Here is a 21396-nt window from a genome sequence, read left to right as displayed (position 1 = left end):
CTTAGCGGGAAGTGCCATGAGATACCCAACATGAGATGTCATCTTTCATATTATTAGCACATTTTAAAAATAGGAGGCAAGTGGAAATGATCTCAGATGGTGGATCCCCTTAGGGCCCAAATATCCACTAATCAGTCCAACCTTAGAAATTTTTTTTTTTTTTTTTTTGGCCACACCCATGACATACAGAAGTTCCCGGGCTAGGGCTCAAACCTGCACCATGGATCCTTAAGGGCTAGGCCACCAGGGAACTTCCAGCCTTAGAATTCTCTTTCTGTTGATAAAGATGTAAATCAGTCATGATGCTATGACTTAATCAATGAGCCAGTGGTTGTCAGGCCTGAATGCACATTATAATTACTTGGGAGGTTTTTACAAATCCTGGTGCTAGGGCACCAGCCCCTGCTCCTCCCACCCCCAGAGATTCTGGAATAATTAGATTGGGGTGACCATTTCTGAGCATGGTTTATGTAGGCCTTTCTATGATAGATTATGGCATAACTTTTTCGGCTTGTAACTTTTATGCAAAGTAACCATGTTTCCAGAATTTTAATGCTGTTATTGTTTATAATAGCACATTATTGCTATTGTGGGGGTCAGTAATGAGCTTTCTTTCTCTTTTTTGGCCATGCCTGTGGCATGGGAAGTTACTGGGCCAGAGATGGAAACCACACCACAGTCGCGACCTTAGCCACAGCAGTACCTGATCCTTAACCCCGCTGAGCTACCAGGAACTCCAATAATGTGTTTTCTTGAAACCCACAACCTTGACCCAAGTGCCATGCTCCTCTAGCACTGTTGGTCTGTGCTTTCACAGAAGGTTGCCCTGTGTTCAGGTTTCTCTGTCTGGATGCCGCCCTCCTTGAGGGAGAGTCCTGGTCTGAGTAATCTTTTTAATCTTAGGACTTAGTTCATTGTGTTACTCATATTGCAGAATAAATGATTATTAAAGAAGTGGCATCGGGGGAAAGACCAAGCCAAACTAGATTACAAACTTTCTATTGGAAGGAACTATTAACCACATCCTTAAGGTTGGTCTGAAATGCCAATTCAAATGTGTGTGATGACTGTTATTTATAACTTCTATCCGTACTGTTAAAGTGTGTTTTAAAATTACTTTTCTTTAAATGGAAAATAATTTTATTATTGATTTCTTTTGTTGCCTTTATTAAAAAAAAAAAACAAAAACCCGAAGCGTATCCTTGGATGACACGTTTTTTAGGACCATGCCCATTTTTAGTGTTGCTCACTTTCGAAAATGACTAGTCCAGAAAACTGTTCAGTTGAACTGAAAATTGGGTGTCTATGGAGCAGTGATTCAGTGTGGCAGGTGGACTCTGTGATTAGCATGCTGTGTCTGAACTGGCGAAAGCAGAGAGTGTGATGGTCGGAAAGTTATGACGCTACGTATTTTTTCTTGGAAACTATCAAGAGGTAAATTTAGATTGAGTTCAGTTTTCCTTTTTTTTTTTTTTTTTTAAACACTCACACACATGAAAAGGCCATCACAAAGGAAGGCCAAGTAGCCCATCAGACAGATACACACATTAAATTCACAAGCTCTGTCATTATTTTTTAGCCCATCTTATGCGTCAGCAAAGGTAAATAATTTCCTTCATATAATTGCGTCTTCACTAGAAGATGAAATAAAGAGAAGGTCAACACATGGGAAATAGAGGATGATTCCAAAAACAAAAGTTACATATCCTCTGTTTAAAAGATGAGGATCTCCTGGAGTTCCCGTCGTGGCGCAGTGGTTAATGAATCTGACTAGGAACCATGAAGTTGCAGGTTTGAGCCCTGGCCTTGCTCAGTGGGTTAAGGATCCGGCATTGCCGTGAGCTGTGGTGTAGGTTGCAGATGCAGCTCCCACGTTGTTGTGGCTCTGGCCTAGACAGGCAGCTGCAGCTCTGATTCGACCCCTATCTGGGAACCTCCGTATGCCACGGGAGCGGCACTAGAAAAGGCAAAAAGACAAAAAAAAAAAAAAAAAAAAAGATGGGAATCTCCTATAAATGTAATAAAATTCATGAAGTAATTTTAAAAAATAAAAGATGGGGATCTTTTAAACGGCATTGATGTAAATCCCTAACTCTTAAAATTAGAGCTTTTGTTCTTTTGGGTATTGCATACTGGCATGGTAGTTAAGGATTAATTTCTCCTATCTGTCTAGGGGTAAGATTATTTTCAGGCTTTAACTCTGGACCTGGTTTTACCCCAGTTTGTCTGTCTCCTTTTTTGTCTACCTAACATGAGCCATAAAACTGTAGAACAATATTCTGGAGCTCCTTGTCCCAGAATGTGAAGGAAACATGAGCCGTAAAACCGTAGAACAGTATTCTGGAGCTCCTTGTCCCAGAATGTGAAGTGTCTTGCCTTTTCCATGAAACTGCACACTGTCAAGGCGTCATCATTGCCATTTCCTGGACGTTACTCTGTTCGTCCCAGCATTAACCCAGAGGTCCCTAGACTTGATTGTTTTGCAGCGTCCTTGGTGTCATTAAATTTTTAACAGCACCCCTCAGCCACAGTTCTGTTCATTAAATAGTTAGGTCCAAACTCTAAATATTTGTCCTTAGAACTTTAGCAGCTGTTTGGAAAAAAAATAATAATGCAGATAAATGGAAAATAATTCACGTCCTTCATAACTAACCAGAATTATTGACTTACGGTCTGGGGATGCCTGTCAGCACTGAAGAGCATTTCAACGCTTGACATCCGATTGGACAGCTCCACCGTCATTTCCTGTCCCACGCTGATTTTGGAGCGGTACTTGCTTTTTATCACAGCAGCCACTGCAGACCCACCTTCCCAAAGATACAGTGTCATAAAGGAATGTATTGCAATCAAATGTGAAAACTCCCAACTGCCACAACCCGAGAGTTTTTGGGCAGTGTGCAGCACGGGTTGACTATCTCTGTGTTTCCATCCATTTAAAATATCCCTCATCTCTCCTGGGAGTTTGCTGCAGTGTCCTGGAGCATCTCAGCCTACAGTTTAGACTGTGGCATTTAATTCTTGGGGGTTGTGCTTTTTATCCCCATTTCACAGATGTGGAAACTGAGGCTCGGAGAGATTAAATAACTGCTCCAAAGACATAGTCTTACCATTTGTTTTTTTTCACTGTGCTTATTGTTAGTGCTATTGGTAGGGTGGTGGTTATTTGGGGGGGGGGGCTGGGAAATGAAGAGCAAAAAGAAAGGATGCCAGTGGAAGACTTTAAAGTTGAGTGAAATGGGCGGCATTTTTAACGAGGGAAGTATTAACATTGCTGGGTTTTTGCCTATAAACTGTTAGTACATAAGAGAGAAGCATGGTTTAATTTAGCATTAGGTCATTACAAACAAAGTTTCTTTGCTGGGCCAAGTTAAATGTCAAGTTCTAGAATTTTTGGATGAGAAATGTAGTAGGTGGTGATGACAAGCAGTGTGCACAGGTTCTTTTTTTTAATTGCCAAATGTTGCCAGTCAGCATGATTACCCTTTAGAGAAGTTGCAGTATCTTATCTTTTTAAGAAAAAACTTCAATTTGAGGGAAGAAGTGACTTTTTATAGTTGACTTTTTTCTGCACAGAACTGCTGAAATTTAGACTTGTTATATATCATTTTATGTAAGAGTTGCAAAAATTCATTTCCTTTTTGTAAATAATTTTTGGAATGTTCCTAATTAACAGAAAACAAAGTAAATAGCAGCTTAAATATCAACGCCTTAAAAAAAAAAATCAGAGTTCCCATTATGGCTCAGTAGAAATGAAGAAACGAATCTGACTAGTACCCATGAGGATGCAGGTTCAATCCCTGGCCTTGGTCAGTGGGTTAAGGATCCAGCGTATGGCCAGTTGGAGCTACAGCTGCCAGCCACAGCCACAGCCACAGCCACACCAGATCCAAGCTGTGTCTTCAACCTACACCACAGCTGTGGTGAGCTGTGGTGTGAGCTGTGGTGTAGGTCACAGACACGGCTTGGATCTGGTGTTGCTACGGCTATGGCATACGCTGGCAGCTGTAGCTCCAATTTGACCCCTAGACTGGGAACCTCCATATGCTACAGGTGCAGCCCTCAAAAGAAAAGAAAAGAAAAAAACAAAACCAAAACAGCCTTTCTTCTCCATCCTGGGCAGTGGGATTAGCCTGTTAAGATAGGCCCAATAGTAGTTCCTAAGTGCTTTCATTTCTTTGCCACGTAAGTTTGCTGTGAGGAAGTAAAAAGTGAAGGCAGCCTCTTGCTTTCTGAGATGGACCACATTCTGCCCGTGGAATGTGTATCTCGCTCAGTAAACCTACTTCCACTTAAAAAAAAAAAAATATATATATATATATATATATGGCAAAATTTCTCTCTCTCTGAAAAGTAAAACTTTGTTATGTGACTTTTTTTTTTGGTCTTTTGAGGGCCGCACCCACAACATATGGAAGTTCTCAGGCTAGGGGTCGAATTGGAGCCACAGCTGCCGGCCTACATCACAGCCACAGCAATGCTGGATCTTTAACCTGCTGAGCAAGGCCAGGAATCGAACCTGCGTCCTCGTGGATCCTGGTCGGGTTCGTTACCACTGAGCCACAACAGGAACTCCTGTGTGACTTCTTATGACATGATTTCAGGTCTATCAGATATTCTAAATTGCCCTTAAAATGTAACTAGCCCAGGACTGTAACAGGATATTTGCTTCTGAGCATAAGGGTGTAACAGGATCTGGATTTGCACTCCCACCTTAAATAACAAAAACGACAAAACAAACAAAATATGTGAAACAATTTTCAGCCATTAAACAATAGGCGCTAGAGGACACTGATCCCTGAGAGAAGGGAAACAAATGAGGTGAGCCTTGCTGTCGCTGCTGCCTCCTTACTGCCTTGAGAGCTTCGGTCTCCAGCAGCAGCAGCAGGATGAACCCAGACGGAGCCTGGCAGTCTCCCTGAGTTGAGGAGACAGAGCAGGGACTTTGGGGAAACAGAGGCACCTTGAATTCTCGGAACCGAGTACCAGAAAGGGGTTAACTGCCCAGAGCTCCCGAGATGAGTAGTGGGTTCCCCTGAAGACGTCCTCAGAGTCCTGATGGGTGCCAGTGTCTGAGGAAGCTCCTGAGGCAGAAAGAGAACCACCAAAAAGGAGCAGGCAGAAAAATTCCTGGAGCTCACCCAAGGCTGGGAGTAGTTCATGCTCCCAACAGCTGGAGTGGAGAAATCTGGAACTCGGATGTTGGGTTGAACAGAGAAGAGTTTCTTACTTCAGTAGCCAGGCCAAGTAGCCCTAGGCCAAAGGCCAAGTAGCCCTAGGCCAAATGCCGCCCTGGTCCTGCCTGACAAAGCTTAAGAGCAAGACCCAAAGGGATCAAACTGTTTCCAAATGACTTAATTTCCAAAGAATTCAACCATATCCCAGAACAAAGTTTAGGACTGTTTATAGGAATACAAAATACAGACATATATGTATATGTCTGCAGCATTCAACCTTGTAAATTTCACAATGTCTGGCATTCAGTTAAAAATTACCATGCATCAAAAAAACAAAAAAACAGGAGTTCCCGTCGTGGCGCAGTGGTTGGCGAATCCGACTAGGAACCATGAGGTTGCGGGTTCGGTCCCTGCCCTTGCTCGGTGGGTTAATGATCCGGCGTTGCCGTGAGCTGTGGTGTAGGTTGCAGACACGGCTTGGATCCCGAGTTGCTGTGGCTCTGGCGTAGGCCGGTGGCTGCAGCTCCGATTCGACCCCTAGCCTGGGAACCTCCATATGCCGCGGGAGCGGCCCAAGAAATAGCAACAATAACAACAACAACAACAACAACAAAAAAAGACAAAAGACAAAAAAAAATAAATAAATAAATAAAAAATAAATAAAAAAAATAAAATGGAGACACCTGATTAAAAAAAAAACAAAAACAAACAAAAAAAAACAAAAAAAAAAAAACAAAAAAACAAAAAACAAAACAAAACAAAAAAAATCACCATGCATGGAGTTCCTGTGGTGGCTCAGTGGTTAAGGAATCCAACTAGGAACCATGAGTTTGCGGGTTCAATCCCTGGCCTTGCTAAGTCGGCTGGTGGCTACAGCTCCAATTGGACCCCTAGCCTGGGAACCTCCACATGCCTCAGGAGCGGCTCAAGAAATGGCAAAAAAAAAAAAAAAATTACCATGCATGCAGAGAAACAGGAAAATAGACCCTGTAATGAGGAGAAAAGTCAATCTGTAGAAACAGATGCTAAAATTAATAAGAACATTAACACAGCTATTACAAATATACTCCATATGTTCAGAACACAGGAAAGAATTAGCATGTTAAGAAGCAACATGAAAAATGTAAAAGACCCAAATCAAACTAGAAGTGAAAAGAACAAATAATCTGAAATGAAAAAAATGCATATATATATGCATATATATATATACTGATGGAGATTAATAGATTAGACACTGCAGAATAAATGATTGGTGAATTTGAAGACAAAATAATAGAAACAACCCAAAAAGAAACACAGAAAAAAGGGCTAAAATAGTAAACAGAACATTAAAGGACCATGAGACAACTTCACGTGGCCCGGTATATACGTGTATTTGGATTCCAGAAGGAAGGAGTGGAGCAGGAAAATATTTGAAGAAATAATGGCTGACAATTTTCCAAAGTTTTTGAAAACTATACATTTCCAGAGCCAAGAAACTAAATGATTCCTAAGCAGAAGAAACACGAAGAGAAAGAACTACACCCAAACACATGATCAAATTGCTTAAAACCCATGACAGAAAAATCCTAAAAACAGCCCAAGGAGGGGGAAAAAAATAATATGTCTAGAAGAATGAAGATACAAGTTATGATAGACTTTTCTTTGGAAACAGTCTGAGCCAGAGGACTAAGAGCAGATCTTTAATGTGCTGAAATGGGGAGTTCCTGCTGTGGCACAGCGGGTTAAGGATCCAGTGTTACTGCAGGTGTGGCAGAGGTCACAGCTGAGGCTCAGATAGACTTGAGCCCTGGCCCAGGAACTTCCATATGCCTTGGCTGCAGCCAAAAAAAAAAAAAAAAAAAACCACTGAAATGGAAAAAAACCTAAACAAACAAACCCAAACTGTCCACCTAGGAGTATGTAACTAGTTACAAAGATGATGTAAAGGCTTTTTCACATGTTCAAAAGCTGAAAAAACGAGCCAGTTATAATGAGAGCAATTTAAACAGTATGATTTTTTTTGCCTCTAGTGCCTGTATTTTCAGAAGTTCTGAGGTTGTAAAGTCTGAGTCAGTCACATTTTGTTACTAGGTTATGTTTATTTTATTTATTTGTTTATTTGTCTTTTTGCCTTTTCTAGGGCTGCTCCCGCAGCATATGGAGGTTCCCAGGCTGGGGTTTAATCGGAGCTGCAGCCGCCAGCCTACACCCAAGCCACAGCAATGCAGGATCCGAGCTGTGTCTGTGACCTACACCACAGCTCACAGCAACGCCAGATCCTTAACCCACTGAGCAAGGCCAGGGATCGAACCCGTGACCTCATGGTCCCTTGTCGGATTCATTAACCACTGAGCCACAACGGGAACTCCTAGGTTATGTTTAAACTGTAAGCTTGAAAGATGCACGAAGAGTGGCATCGATCAGTGCAGTTCAGGTTAGCCTTGTAAGTAGAGTGCCGAAAGGTGGTATAACTTTACAAAGTGCGTATCATGTTTTTACCGTTGACAGTTTACATTTGCCTGAGTTTTTGTTTGTTTGTTTGTTTGTTTTTCATTTTATGGCCACATCTGAGGGACGTGGAAGCTCCTGGGCCAGGGATTGACTCCAAGCCACAGCTGCAACCTACACTTCAGGTACATAAAGTACGGTGAAGGTGGATCCTTTAACCCATTGTGCCCAGCCAGAGATCAAACCCGCACCTCCATAGCAACCCAAGCTGCTGCAGTCAGATTCTTTTTTTTGGTCTTCTGTATTTTTAGGGCCAAACCCACGGCACATGGAGGTCCCCTGGCTAGAGGTCTAATTGGAACTGTTGCTTAACCCACTGAGCAAGACCAGGGATCGAACCTGCGTTCTCGTGGATGCTAGTCGGGTTCATTAACTGCTGAGCCATGACAGGAACGCCAAGAATTTATTTTAAAAACAAACTTATTCACACATGTAGAAAAGTACATAAATCATAAATGTGCAACTCGATGACTTATTGTAGATCGAACAGAGTTACCACTACCAGTTGAGAAGTAGAATGTTATTACTGGATCTCCAGAAGATTCTTTCATGTTCCTTTCCAGTTATTATCTCCACTGTGATCTGCCAAGTAATCGCTGTCCTGACTTCTTGCATCATAGATTAGTTTTATCTGGTTTTCAGCTAACATAAGTGGGATCATTCTATATGTATTCTGTTGTGTCCAGCTTCTTTCATTCAGTGTTAAATATGGGAGCTCATTCATATTGTAGCATCTGCAGTAGTTTATTCATGTTCATTGCTACGTAGTACTTGTTCCATTGTATGAATATTGTAGTATTCTGTTGACATTTTCTTTATTTCCAATTTTTCCTATTATAAAAGACACTAATAGGAACATCTTTATGCAAACCTTTTGGTACACATACCGCACACTTCTGTTGGATATTTTCTAGGTATGGAATTTCTGGCCATAGGATGTATGGATGTTCCTGGAATATTTTTGCCTCCATTCTTCATTTAGCCAACTTCCTGTTTATTCTTCAGGTTTCAACTTAAAGGTCACTTTCACAGGCAGGCAGGCAGGCAGGACTATTCTAACCACCACCTTCCTCAACAATTTTTTGTTTTCCTTTTTAGGGCTGCACTTGGGGCATATGAAAGTTCCCAGGCTAGGGGGTCAGATCAGAGCTGCAGCTGCTGGCCTGCACCATAGCCACAGCAACCCTGGATTGGATCTAAGTAGCGTCTGTAACCTACACCACAGCAACACCAGATCCTCAACCCACTGAGCCACAACAGAAAGTCCCTCAATAAGTCTAAATTAGGTCCTCTTGTTGCAGTCTGTTGAAACTCCATCATTGTACTAAGTTGCTTAGATAATTTATAATTTTGTGGTTGTAAGACTATGTATTGCCTGTCTTCCCAGTAGAAGGTATTAGGACACTGATTTTTTTTTTTTAATTCCTAGAACTTTGCCAGCATCCTGGTATATGGTAGACATTCAACAAGTACAAATGAGTGAAAAGTTATTTTTATTTTAAAACGTTACCAAGATTGGAATGTGTAGTTTATATAGAACACTTAAATTAGTATCTTTCTGCTAGAATTTTAATTATTTTCTTACTTTTTAAATTATAGTTGATTTACAATGTTGTTGATTTCTGCTGTACAGTAAAGTGACCCAGATATACATATACATATATTCTTTTTTTCACATTATCCTCCATCATGTGACATCACAAGTGTTTATAGTTCCCTGTGCTATACAGCAGGATCTCATTTCTTATGCACTCCAAATGCTATAGTTTGCATCTACTAACCTCAAACTCCCAGTCTTTCCCACTCTCTCCCCTTACCCTTGGCAACCACATGTCTGTTCTCCATGTCCATGAGTTTGTTTCTTTTCTGTGGAAAGGTTCATTTGTACCATATATTAGATTCCAGATATACGTGATATCATATGGTGTTTGTCTTTCTCTTTCTGACTTGCTTCACTTATATGAGAGTCTCTAGTTCCATCCATGTTGTTGCAAATGGCATTATTTTGTTCTTTTTCGTGGCTGAGTAGTATTCTATCGTGTATATGTACCACATCTTCTTAATCCATTTGTCTATCAATGGACGTTTAGATTGTTACCATCTCTTAGCAATTGTGAATAGCACTGCAATGAATCTTTTTCAATGAAAGTTTTGTCTGGATATAGCCCAGGAGTGGGATTGATGATCATACAGTGGTTCTATATTTAGTTTGATGAAGTACCTCCATGTGTTTTCCATAGTAGTTGTACAAATTTACATTCCCACCAACAATGTAGGAGGGTTCCCTTTTCTCCATACCTCTCCAGCCTTTGTTATTTGTAGACTTACTAATAATGCCATTCTGACTGGTATGAAAAGATACCTCATTGTAGTTGTGATTTGCATTTCTCTAATAATTAGTATGTTGAGCATTTTTTCATGTGCCTGTTGGCCATCTGTATGTCTTTGGAGAAATGTATATTCAGGTCTTCTGCCCATCTTTCAGTTTCGTTGTTTATTTTTTGCTATGAGTTTATGAGTTTGGTGATTTTGGAGATGAAGCCCTTGTTGATTATATCGTTTGGCACTATTTTCTCCCATTCCGTAGGTTGTCTTTTTGTTTTTTTTTTTTTTTTTAATGGTTTCCTTTGCTGTGCAAAAGCTTGTACATTTGATTAGGTCCCATTGGTCTATTTTAGTTTCTATTTCTGTTGCTTTGGGAGATAGAATTTTAATTATTTGAAAATACAAAGAAAACCTTTTTCCTTTAAAACAATTTCTCTTCATGTATGATGAAGGAGTATCTTCACCAACAGCTCGTTATATGATCTCATTTGAATCACCTAACCTCTAGTCTTTTTCTTCTGAAAATGAGCAGCTTGGACTGCATGATCGCTCGGATCCTCTGCCTAGAGACTCCACTTCTACGCCAGAGTGCTACCTGCATGCAAATAAGCTGACCACAAACTGCAGTGCATGCAACCACAGGCAAATTGTGGTTCTAGGCAGGCTGTGCTGATTGTAATCTTGTTTTCATGCTCTTTCCTGGCTTCCTTTCGCTTGGTCTTCTGTATCAGCTAATGAGAGACAGTCTCTTCCACCTGGAAGGTTTGAGCCACAGCCAAATGTTGACATTGCATGACAGGCCCTTCCCTGGGTAGCTGAATTATTTTGTTTGAAATATGTAATTCATCAGAAGTTAGAGAAATCTGCATTTAAATTTAATCCTCAAAATACCATTCAAGTTAAAAAAAAAAAAAAGACTTTTTAATTATCGGATGATCTCGGATGATTTTGTTTCTTTCCATTCAGGCAGTAGAGTTCGCAATGCAGGCGTGAGCACCCTGGTGACAGTTAAGCCTCTCTTTTAGAGTCACAACTCATGGAAATCAAGAAAGAGTTATGCAGTTATACATAAATATTTCTTAACTACTTCTGTGAATTCTTAACTACTTCGTGAATTCCTATAGCCTGATCTTATGTTTCATTATTCGCCTTCTCATTTGAGGCGGAACAATGCTGAGTAATGCTGGCTGTCATCTGACATGGTGCTATAAAAGTGAGCCACTCCAGCAAAAAAAGCTGTTGAACAATGTGATAGAGAACAATCAGTATGTTAAATTTTGATAGAGAACAATTGTTATATTTGTGCTCTGAGCGTTTCCGGTAATTTATAAATAGAGCACCTCCGTAGCTTCTATTTTCAGTACTTTCCTATGGCTTAAATGGGAATCATAGATGAGGCCTGCCTTCGGTCATAATTTGTTCTGTTAAAAGAACTTTCAAAACATGCACAGTGTTAAAATAACGAATGAATGAAGTTACTGAGGTAAGTTGTAGTCTATCACTAGCTCATGGCTTTATGTGCTTTTAAACATTTCTTGGAGTTCCCATCTTGGCGCAGTGGAAACGAATCTGACTAGGAACCATGGGGTTGTGGGTTCGATCCCTGGCCTCACTCAGTGGGTTAAGGATCTGGCACTGCCGTGAGCTGTGATGTAGGTTGCAGACACAGCTTGGATTCTGCATTGCTGTGGCTGTGGTATAGGCCAGCAGCTGTAGCTCCGATTGGACCCCTAGCCCGGGAACCCCCTTATACCGCAGGTGCGGCCCCAAAAGGCAAGAGGTAAATAAATAAATAAATAAATATTTCTTAACTACTTCTGTGATGATAAGTAAAGACAACCTTACGGTTTTCCAACTTTTAACTTCGACAGAGGAGGGTTTTAAAGATAATTTATTTAGGATGAATATAAGGAAAACATTTGTAACAGAGGAAGTATAGCAATATTGCCCTTCCTGGGGTCTCCAGTCTATAATGGCCAGGTCTTCTTCTTTCCCAGTTTACTATATATTTATTATTTGATGACTATATGATAGCTTTGGGAAGAGCAGGTCATGGGCCATTCTCAAGACTGTAGAATTTTATTGCTCCCTTTTAAGTTTATAAAAGCCCTGGTGCCAGTTGAACTTTTGACTCGTTGGAGGAAAATATCTCTCGGATCACTTAGAATTCCAGTGGTCGCACCAACTGGCCAGAGTTATCTTGTCCTCTCTCCTCTCTGAACTTATCTGGACACCAAAGATGTTGTCAGAATAAGTTTTATCTGGGAAAGTATCAAACATCCATCAAAGAAGAGAAAGTAGTGTCGTCGATTCCCGAGTATCTGTCAGCCAGCCTCAGCCGTTATCATGGACACTTGTGCTTATTTATATCCTAATCCAGGTCTCCCCCGCCTCCATGTTTATTTTGAAGTAAACCCTGGACATCATTTAATTTCACCCACAAATATTTTATGAGAATAAACATTTATGGCACATATCTTACTTTGCTTTATTTATCTTTTAATTTTGTTTGTTTTTTTCTTTTTTTAGGCACATACCTGCAGCATGTGAAAGTTTCAGGCTAGGGGTCAAATCAGAGCTGCAGCTGCCGACCACAGCCGTAACAACACTGGATCTGAGCCTCATCTGAGACCTACATACACCACAACTCACGGCAGTGCTGGATCCTTAACCCCCAAGGGAGGCCAGGCATTGAACCTGCATCCTCATGAATACTAGTCGGGTTCACTTTTGCTAAGCCACAATGGGAATTCCCTATTTTATTTCGCTTTAAATCCTTTTACCTGATGTTATTCTTATTCATATATTCACCAGAAGTAGAATCAGAGGGCCTTCAGATGATCAATTCTAATGATACGAGGATATGTTTAAAAATATAACAATCATTATAGATTTATGCTTAAGGTATATAACCCTGTGCCTGTTGGCTTTAGATTCAAGACTAAGATTTAAAGCATGAATGACAAATAGTGTTGAATGTGACATGGGAAGAAAAGTTTTTCCTTTGAAAACGAGGAGGGAGTTTGGTACCATTGATGCCTGGGTGTCAGAGCAGTAGCTTCAGAAGCGGGCTCTGCCTTGCTGTCTGTGCTCAACAGGCGAGGGAAGGAGGTTCGGCCCTCCTTACCTTAGCTGAACTGCTCAAGATCTTGATTGGCTCAGAATTACTCCCAAAGCAATAACCTTCTTGGCCATTCATACCTGCTCGTGGCTAGAAATCAATCACTTGTAAAAAGAAGGGTGTACTTCTCCTAGCATTTTTTTTTTCTGTGAGGTTTAACTTTAGTGTTATACTCTACATTAAAAATAATTTTTTGTCTTATAAAATAAAGACAGGAATTTAGAGACTACTGAAAAATATAAATCATAAAATAAAATCCCTCATAACAGAGATAACCACTGTCAACATCCGGTTTCCTCTCACCTTTTCTCATGTGGACACCGTGAAAACAGCTTCCTCATTATTTTGAAGTGTCAGGCTTTTTAAAAAAAATTATTTTATTGAAGTATAGTTGATTTACCATGTTTTGTGTTACTTTTTGCCATACAGCAAAGTGATTCACGTGCACATATGTATTCTTTGTCATATTCTTTTCCATTACGGTTTATTATAAGATGTTGAATAGTTCCCAGTGCTCGACCGTAGGACCTTGCTGTCCTAACATTTTGTTTGTTTAGCAACAACAACATGAAAAGGAAGGGGGAAAACCAGCTGTCTTACAACAAGCAGTCTGTCCTCCTCATTGAAAGCACAGTGGGTCAGTTGAAAGACAGCCCTAGCGAGAGAATGAGCGGCCTGAATTTCCGTATCATTGCCACGGTTCCTGAGCTTTTATTTCTGCCCATTCTTTCGCTTTGTTTTCCCTGAGCTCCCCACACCCCCGGCCGTTTTATGCACTCCCTCAGCTTAAACCCTGGCCCTAAGCCTCCAACAGCACCCACCTTCCCATCCCTACCTTCCCGCCGTCATGCCCCACCCCAGACATCACATTTGTAAATTTCCAGACATCACTCTGAGGAATTGTCCAACTTCAATAATGAGGGCATTCAAGTATTATCAATGGTAAGATAAAATGTTTATCTTTTTTTTACATGTTATTTTAAAACTAACAGAACACTCCCTTTTGTGCCAAAACCTCTCAATTTGTTTATATCTGTTAGATATACTTAATCAACAGCTGCAGTGTTCAGAGTGTCTCTGTTAGGTGGGTATTGTATTGACATACAAAGAAATTAGACCTAGTTTCTATGGCTAGTGGTAGCGCAGTGTCTGTGGTATAAAATAAAGAGAAGGAAGAGATTTCCTTCCAGCCAGAGTAATCAGAGAAACTCTCAGGAAGAAAGCAATGTTTTTTGGTTAGGTATTGAAAGGGGGTAATACTTGGAAGCACAAAGATGGCTAAAGAGTATTTGTGATGGAAAGAAGGTTGTGAACTGAGAGAGAGAGAGGGAAGGGGAGAACCTGGAGCCTGCAGGAGGAGAACATGGTACTCATTTTGGCTGAAGCCTCGGATTGGAGGGGAGGGTGTTGTTGGGAGAGAAGGAAAGATGGAGAGGGATTGAGTAGAGTCGTTACAAATACTGTGTTTTATCTAAAAGTTATACAGGTTAAAGTATTTGGCGTTCTTATTTTAAATCATCTCTTTAGAGTTGGAAGATTCTCAAACCATTTTCTCGAATGAAATTACCAGAGAAATGGGACAGTAATTTAATTAGGTCCTCCCTAATTGCATCCTCTATTTCTCTGTATTTATGGAATTTCGTCAAAGAAGGGAAGCTTAATGGCATTTAGAGATAAAAGCCTCTTAGCTGAGGAATATGCACATGTATTTTTATTTTTAATTTTTTAATTTTTTTGTCTTTTGTGTTTTTTGGGCCCCACCCACAGCACATGGAAGTTCTCAGGCTAGGGGTCGTATCCGCCAGCCTACCCCACAGCCACAGCATGTGGGATCCACGCTGCACCTGTGACCCACACCATAGTTCCCAGCAATGCCGGATCCTTAACCCACTGAGCAAGGCCAGGGATCAATCCTGCATCCTTATGGATACTAGTTGGGTTCACTAAACACTGAACCATGACAGGAACTCCTGCGCATGTATTTTTAAAAGTTGTTTTTGCTGGTTACATCAACATTTTTTATTTTTAAATAATTTCAAATGTACAGAAATGTTGACGTTCAATACAGAAAAATCTTTTTCCCGAATTATTTGAGTACTAAGTTGCTGACATAATACCTTGTCACCCCCAAATGCTTTTATTACATATTTCCTAGAAAGAGACTTCCCTGTGTAACTACAATGTAACCATCAAAAAGCAAACACTGGCACCTTACTGCTGTCTAACCCTCAGACTCCATTTAAGTTCATCAGTTGTGGCAACCACGTCTTTCATAACAAAACCACGTAGTTGAATTTGGTACCTTTTGTTTAGTTATCACGTCTCTTTCGTCTCCTTAAATGTGGAGGAAGTTTCTCAGTCTTCAACGTTCATGACCTTAAAACTTTTGAAGATGAAGGCCGTTGTTTCAAGAATGGCCTTCACTCTGGGTTTGTGAAGGACAAAGGGTTGGTGGTTCCTCTTGCTCAGCCTCAGGTTGTATATCTTGGTAGGAATATCACAGAAGCGCAGCCATGCTCTTTTCCTGGTACCTTGTCAGTGGACACCGTTTTGACTTGTTCTATTACTTTCGGTGTTCACTCTGGTTACTTGGGTGGTGTCGGTCCAGTGTCTGATTGGCTCTTTTTTCCTTCATAATTAATAAATGTTTGGGGATTTGAGACTATGCCTGATCCCATTTCCCTTCAAGCTTTCAATTTATAGGTTTATTCCGTGATAATCTGTTAACTTCTATGATTTATTTTAATGTTCAAATTGTCCCAGATTACGCCGCCAGAAGGAAGCCCCATTAAGCTGGCTTCTGCATGTTTGTGACATGCCTCCGTTATTCTCTGAAGACTCCTTTACTTCTTGGCATGAAAAATATTGATGTTCTAAGCTCATTTTGTCCCTGCCCTTCCCCTGGAATCAGCCATTTCTCCAAGGAGTCCTAGTTCCGATAGGGGACAATGGGGTGAGCAGGCAAGTTCTGGGCGCTCCTGGACATACTGTTTATTATTGGAGTCTTGCTGATCACAGGGCCTGTCGAGAGCGTGTAAGGATGTATGTATGTGCGTATGAGGTAGACCACCCATTCATATCTCTGTCAGTCTGTCTCTCTGTCGAGAAAACTGTGAGTTCACACCAGTAGATCCAATTCCAATCACACTGCAGTGGCCTTTCTAAATTTTCTCTTTTTCCATATTTGCCTTCCCAGGAGTTCCCATTGTGGCTCAGCAGGCTAAGAACCTGACTAGTATCCATGAGGATGCAGGTTCAATCCCTGGCCTGGCTCCGTGGGTTCAGGATCCAGTGTTGCCGAAAGCTGAAGTGTAGGTCGCAGATGCAGCTCAGATCAGATGTTGCCTTGACTATGGTGTAGGCAGGCAGTTGCAGCTCTGATTCAACCCCTAGCCTGGGAACTTCCATATGTTTCAGGTTCGACTGTAAAAAGAAAAAAAAAAAAAAAAAAAGTGCAATAGGAGTTCTCTTCCGGCTCAGCAGGCTAAGGGTCCAGTGTTGTCACTACAGCAGCTCCAGTTGATGCTGTGGTTCGATCCTTGGCCAGAGAACTTTAGCGTGCTGTGAGTGGAGCCAAACAAAACAAAACAAACAAGAAACATATTTGCACTTGCCTTCTCTGACAGTGAGGGATCTGCTTCCATCATCCTGGACCATTTCTCCTGTGTGGAACCACTCTTCTGTTGCCTCTGCAGCGTCCCCACCCCATGGGTGCCTTCCTCACCCCGCTGAGGCTCCAGCACTCTGCCCCGGGCTTCTCTGCAGTGCACCCGGCCCTCCCCATCCTTCTCAAGCTCCAACCCCCCAGTCCAGGCCTCTCCCACCATCCTTGGGTGGACAGCACCCTTCTCACTCCACGCAGACCTCAGTATCTCCTGCCAGGCTGCCCCTCCTCCTCTTTGCCCACCTCTGGCTTCAACTCCATGAAAAAGACCATCCTTCTAACTCTGCGGGACTCCCACAGCCTACCAAGGACCTCCTGCCACTCTTCCCCAAACCTTCGAAGCATCCATGGAAAAATAGTTAAACATCCACAATCCTTTAGGTTAAAACTATTTAAGAAGGAAACAGTTGGCTTTCTTTTATGAAATTGGAAATGTCTGGAGTTTAAAGTTCATACGATCCTGCTGTGTAGCATTGAGAACTATGTCTAGATACTTACATCGCAACCCAGCAATGGGAGGAAAGATTTTACATGCAAGTGTAACTTGGTCCCCGTGCTGTCCAGTGGAAAAAAAAATAAATAAAATAAAAAAATAAAGTTCATACGGCTCTGAAATTGCCTCCTCCAGTTCATAAATTGGAACATAAATTGCGGAATGCCTCCTGGGTGCCAGGCTCTGAGCTAGGCCACTGGGGACAGGGCGGTGAACTAGACAAAGGCCCCTCCCTCCTGAAGCTGCATTTTCTGACTCAGAAGTTTTTTTTTTCTTTTTTTTTTTTTTTTTTTTTTGACTCTTTCCTTTCCTAGGGCCGCTCCCACGGCACATGGAGGTTCCCAGGCTAGGGGTCTAATCGGAGCTGTAGCTGCCAGCCTACGCCAGAGCCACAGGATCCGAGCCGAGTCTGTGAACTACACCACAGCTCACAGCAACACTGGATCCTTAACCCACTGAGCAAGGGCAGGGATCGAACCCGCACCCTCGTGGTTCCTAGTTGGATTCGTTAACCACTGAGCCAGACTCAGAAGTTTTAAGCTCAGACAAGTTAGTAACAAATTAGCAACTGTTCTGCCATGTTTCCTCTGGTCAAATGGAAAGAGCAGTAATTCTACTCATGGAGTGGTTGTGAAAATTGAATAATGCATGAAAAATACCTGGCCCTTTATTAACTAAGTTAGCTACTGTCTTAATCACCATAGAAACAATATACAAGGACTTCAGCTGAAACAGTATTCATTGCTCTAAAAAAATTCATTTTAAAATTTTATTTAATATATTGAGAAGAAACCAGAAAGTTCCTGGCAGGGAAAATGACATCTCATCTCTTCTTTGGATCCTTTTTTTTCATTCTGTTAGCATACTTTTACCTATGAATATGCAGTTTACTTTAAATGGTGTGTGTCCCACTTCCTGAGTCTCAGAATATAATACAAAAGCACAGATAACTAAGCAGCATGACATTTGCATGTTTGAATCAGGTGACAGTCTATTAGACTGTCTTCCCTGGGCCTGAAAGACATGACACATTCATATATTTGGAGCACAGTTAATGAAAAGGTAATTATTATACATTGTTAGAAGAGAGAACATTTTGTTGCATGGTAATTTAAGTTATAAAATGACTTTCTTTTTTCTAAGGGAAGGTGATAACTTGCTGTTAAAAATTTATTTTCTTTTTAACTCTTACTAGCCGCTAGGTATTTGAACCCAAATGATGGCTGCTGAAACTGACAGATACATTTAGTAATTCTGTGTTGTTCTATGGGTGATGCCACTTGAAATGCATGTAGCATATAACCTGTAAAGCCCTGGAAGCCTTGCCGTCTATCTTATCATAAGCCTCTCTAAGGTTTGCTTTTGTGTATGCGTGGTAGTCACATGGAAGTTCCCGGGTTCGAATCAGAGCTGCATCTGAGGCCTAAGTCACAGCCATATAATGCCAGATCCAAGCTGCATCTTTCACCTATGCCGCAGCCTGTGCCAATGTCGGGTCCTTAACTCACTGAGCGAGGCCAGGGATCAAACTTGTATCCTCATGGACACTATGTCAGGTTCTTAACTCACTGAGCCACAATGGAAACTCCATGTATGATCCTCTTAATGAGACAGTATTTAGGGAAAGGGATTCTTGTTTTACTTTATAAAATATATATATATACTTTTTTTTTGTTGTTGTTGTTGTTGTTGTTGCTATTTCTTGGGCTGCTCCCTTGGCATATGGAGGTTCCCAGGCTAGGGGTCTAGTCGGAGCTGTAGCCACCGGCCTACGCCAGAGCCACAGCAACGCGGGATCTGAGCCGCGTCTGCAACCTACACCACAGCCCACGGCAACGCCGAATCGTCAACCCACTGAGCAAGGGCAGGGACCGAACCCGCAACCTCATGGTTCCTAGTCGGATTCGTTAACCACTGCGCCACGACGGGAACTCCCTATAAAATATAATTAAAATTTATATTGTGATGTTTTCTATCTGTGTTCCTTTTTGTTAAATAGCAGTAACTGCTCTGCAAATATATAGTGTAATAATAATAATAGAAACTCTAGGAATGGAGAATGAAATTCAAATCCCGTAACTTTGGAGTTCCCACTGTGGTGCAAGGGGATCAGCAGCGTCTCTGGAGCATTGAGATACAGGTTTGATCCCCTGTCTGACACAGTGGGTTAAAGGATCCAGCTGTAGCTATGGCATAGGTCAGAACTGCAGCTTGGATCCCATCCCTGGCCCGGGAACTCCATATGCTACAGGGTGGCCAAGAAAAGAAAAAGTAAAAGAAATCCCATAACTTTAGTGGCGTGGTGAAATCTTCCTCACTCCCTAACCTCATACCGGGTAGTATGATAAAGACAAAGGCCCACCCTGATAATGAACCTGCTAGAGAACTGTGACAGTATCAGCTAATTGAGCAATCAAGCCATTTCTTCTTAGCCTGTGCTGCCAGCTGGCAGATCACAGCTCATCCGAAGGTGAATAACTACCTTCTAGATGCTTTGAAAAGAGGTGAGGCAGGTCTCTAGAAGCCTGGAGAAGAGCTTCAGGACGGAGGAAAAGAGCCGTCATGCAAAGTCCTGTGGGAGATTAGGCAAAGCAGTAGACTGAGAAGATAGTCCTTTCGTTGGCAGTAAAGTTCAACAGAGAAGCCATAAAAATCTGCTTATGCACTTTTCTAATGTGGAACATACGAGTATTGTCAAAATATACTGTACTTCTATATCAGAATCTAATTCGTTCGAATACTTATTAGAATTTATAACATGCTAGAGCTCATGTCCAGACCACAGAGGAATGAGGGAGGGGAAAAGGGACAAGGGCGGGAGCTAAGGGGTAAAGAAGGAGGAACCAGTCAGCGGGGAGCCGGGGTGTGGGTGTGGATAAGGGGAGGCTGTAGAGAAGTAAGGAACTGGAAGGGGAAGGACACAGCGAGAAGGAGGCTCCTGTGTTTCTGGATTCATAGACCTTAGAACATAGTATTTCTAATTGTCCACTGAGATACCAGCTGCGGTTTATGTGTCTTTGCTTCTGTGTGCATTTTTTTTTTTTTTTTTTTTTTTTTTTAATCACACCTGCAGCATGTGGACATTCCCCAGCCAGGGACTGAAGTCGCTGCGGTGACAAAGCCAGATCCTTAACCTGCTTCATCCCCAGGCACCTTCCATGTCTGGTTTTTAAGAAGTGTATTTGCTAAGACCTAGAAAGGTTTTTTTCCTTTAAAGCTTCAGGATTTTTTTTTTTTTTTCCTCAATAGAACCACCGCAACCAGAGCGGGCTGTCCTAGAGAAGTTATCCCATGGGTTAAATTCGTTAGCAGATAATAGTAACTTTATAGCCAAAGAAGGAAATCCAGATAAAGGCCAGGCTGGCAATTTCCCATTCCTGTGCTAGACGCCATGGTCAAGTCTTGCCATTAGCTTTTGTTATTTAAACGTTAGTGGCCTTCTGTGGGTCAAGCACTGTTCCAAGTGTCAGGGATAAAGGATGACTAGGACGGAGTCCCTGCCTTTAAGGAGCCGGCTGGCTAGTGGGAAAGAGAAGCGATGAGTAGATTTTGAATGTTTTGGCAACACGAAGAGGGAGCTCTCTGAAAGAACCGTGCCCGGAGGAGTCCAGAAAGGTTTCCAGAAAATGACTTTATTGTGCCTGTGTTTTTATAAGGTCAATAGAATTTTTTTCCAAGAGGCAAAGGTTGGGGAGACTCTTGCAGGCAGAAAGCCAGATTGTTGTGCGAAGGTACTGAAGTGGAAAAAGAGCAGGTTTGGGTAATAGTGGGAATTTAATGTGATTGGAGCATAGGATGCATGGAGTGGGAGGGAGAGGGAAGTGATGAAAAATGAAGCAGAAAGGGTATATTGAGGAAGAGTCGGAATATTCCTTGTTACGGAGTTGGGTGTTGTCCTATGAGGTTATCATAACACAGTGTGTTCCCGATATTAAGAGTAGGTAGACAGATCAGTGGGATATTCTTAGTAGTTAGATCATTAGGAGAGAATGGATTAGTGAATAGATGGTGCTGGAATAACCGATTGATTCTTTACAAAAAATATTAAGTGACTGATTTGAAAAAATATATGATGCAATATATATATATTAAAGTCAGATTTATTTATTTATTTTCTTTTCTAGGGCCG

General features: G+C 41.5%; 1 protein-coding gene across 23 annotated transcripts in view; it reads left to right on the top strand.

The window, feature by feature from the left end:
• SYNJ1 (synaptojanin 1) overlaps positions 1 to 21396 on the top strand; it is a 100412-nt gene that overhangs the window by 4792 nt on the left and 74224 nt on the right. The gene's annotated exons all lie outside the window — the stretch shown is intronic.

Source organism: Sus scrofa, chromosome 13 (genome assembly GCF_000003025.6).
Source record: "Sus scrofa isolate TJ Tabasco breed Duroc chromosome 13, Sscrofa11.1, whole genome shotgun sequence".
Lineage (NCBI taxonomy): Eukaryota > Metazoa > Chordata > Mammalia > Artiodactyla > Suidae > Sus > Sus scrofa.
Note: the sequence above shows the minus strand (reverse complement) of the source record. Positions and strands in the feature narration are given on the sequence as shown.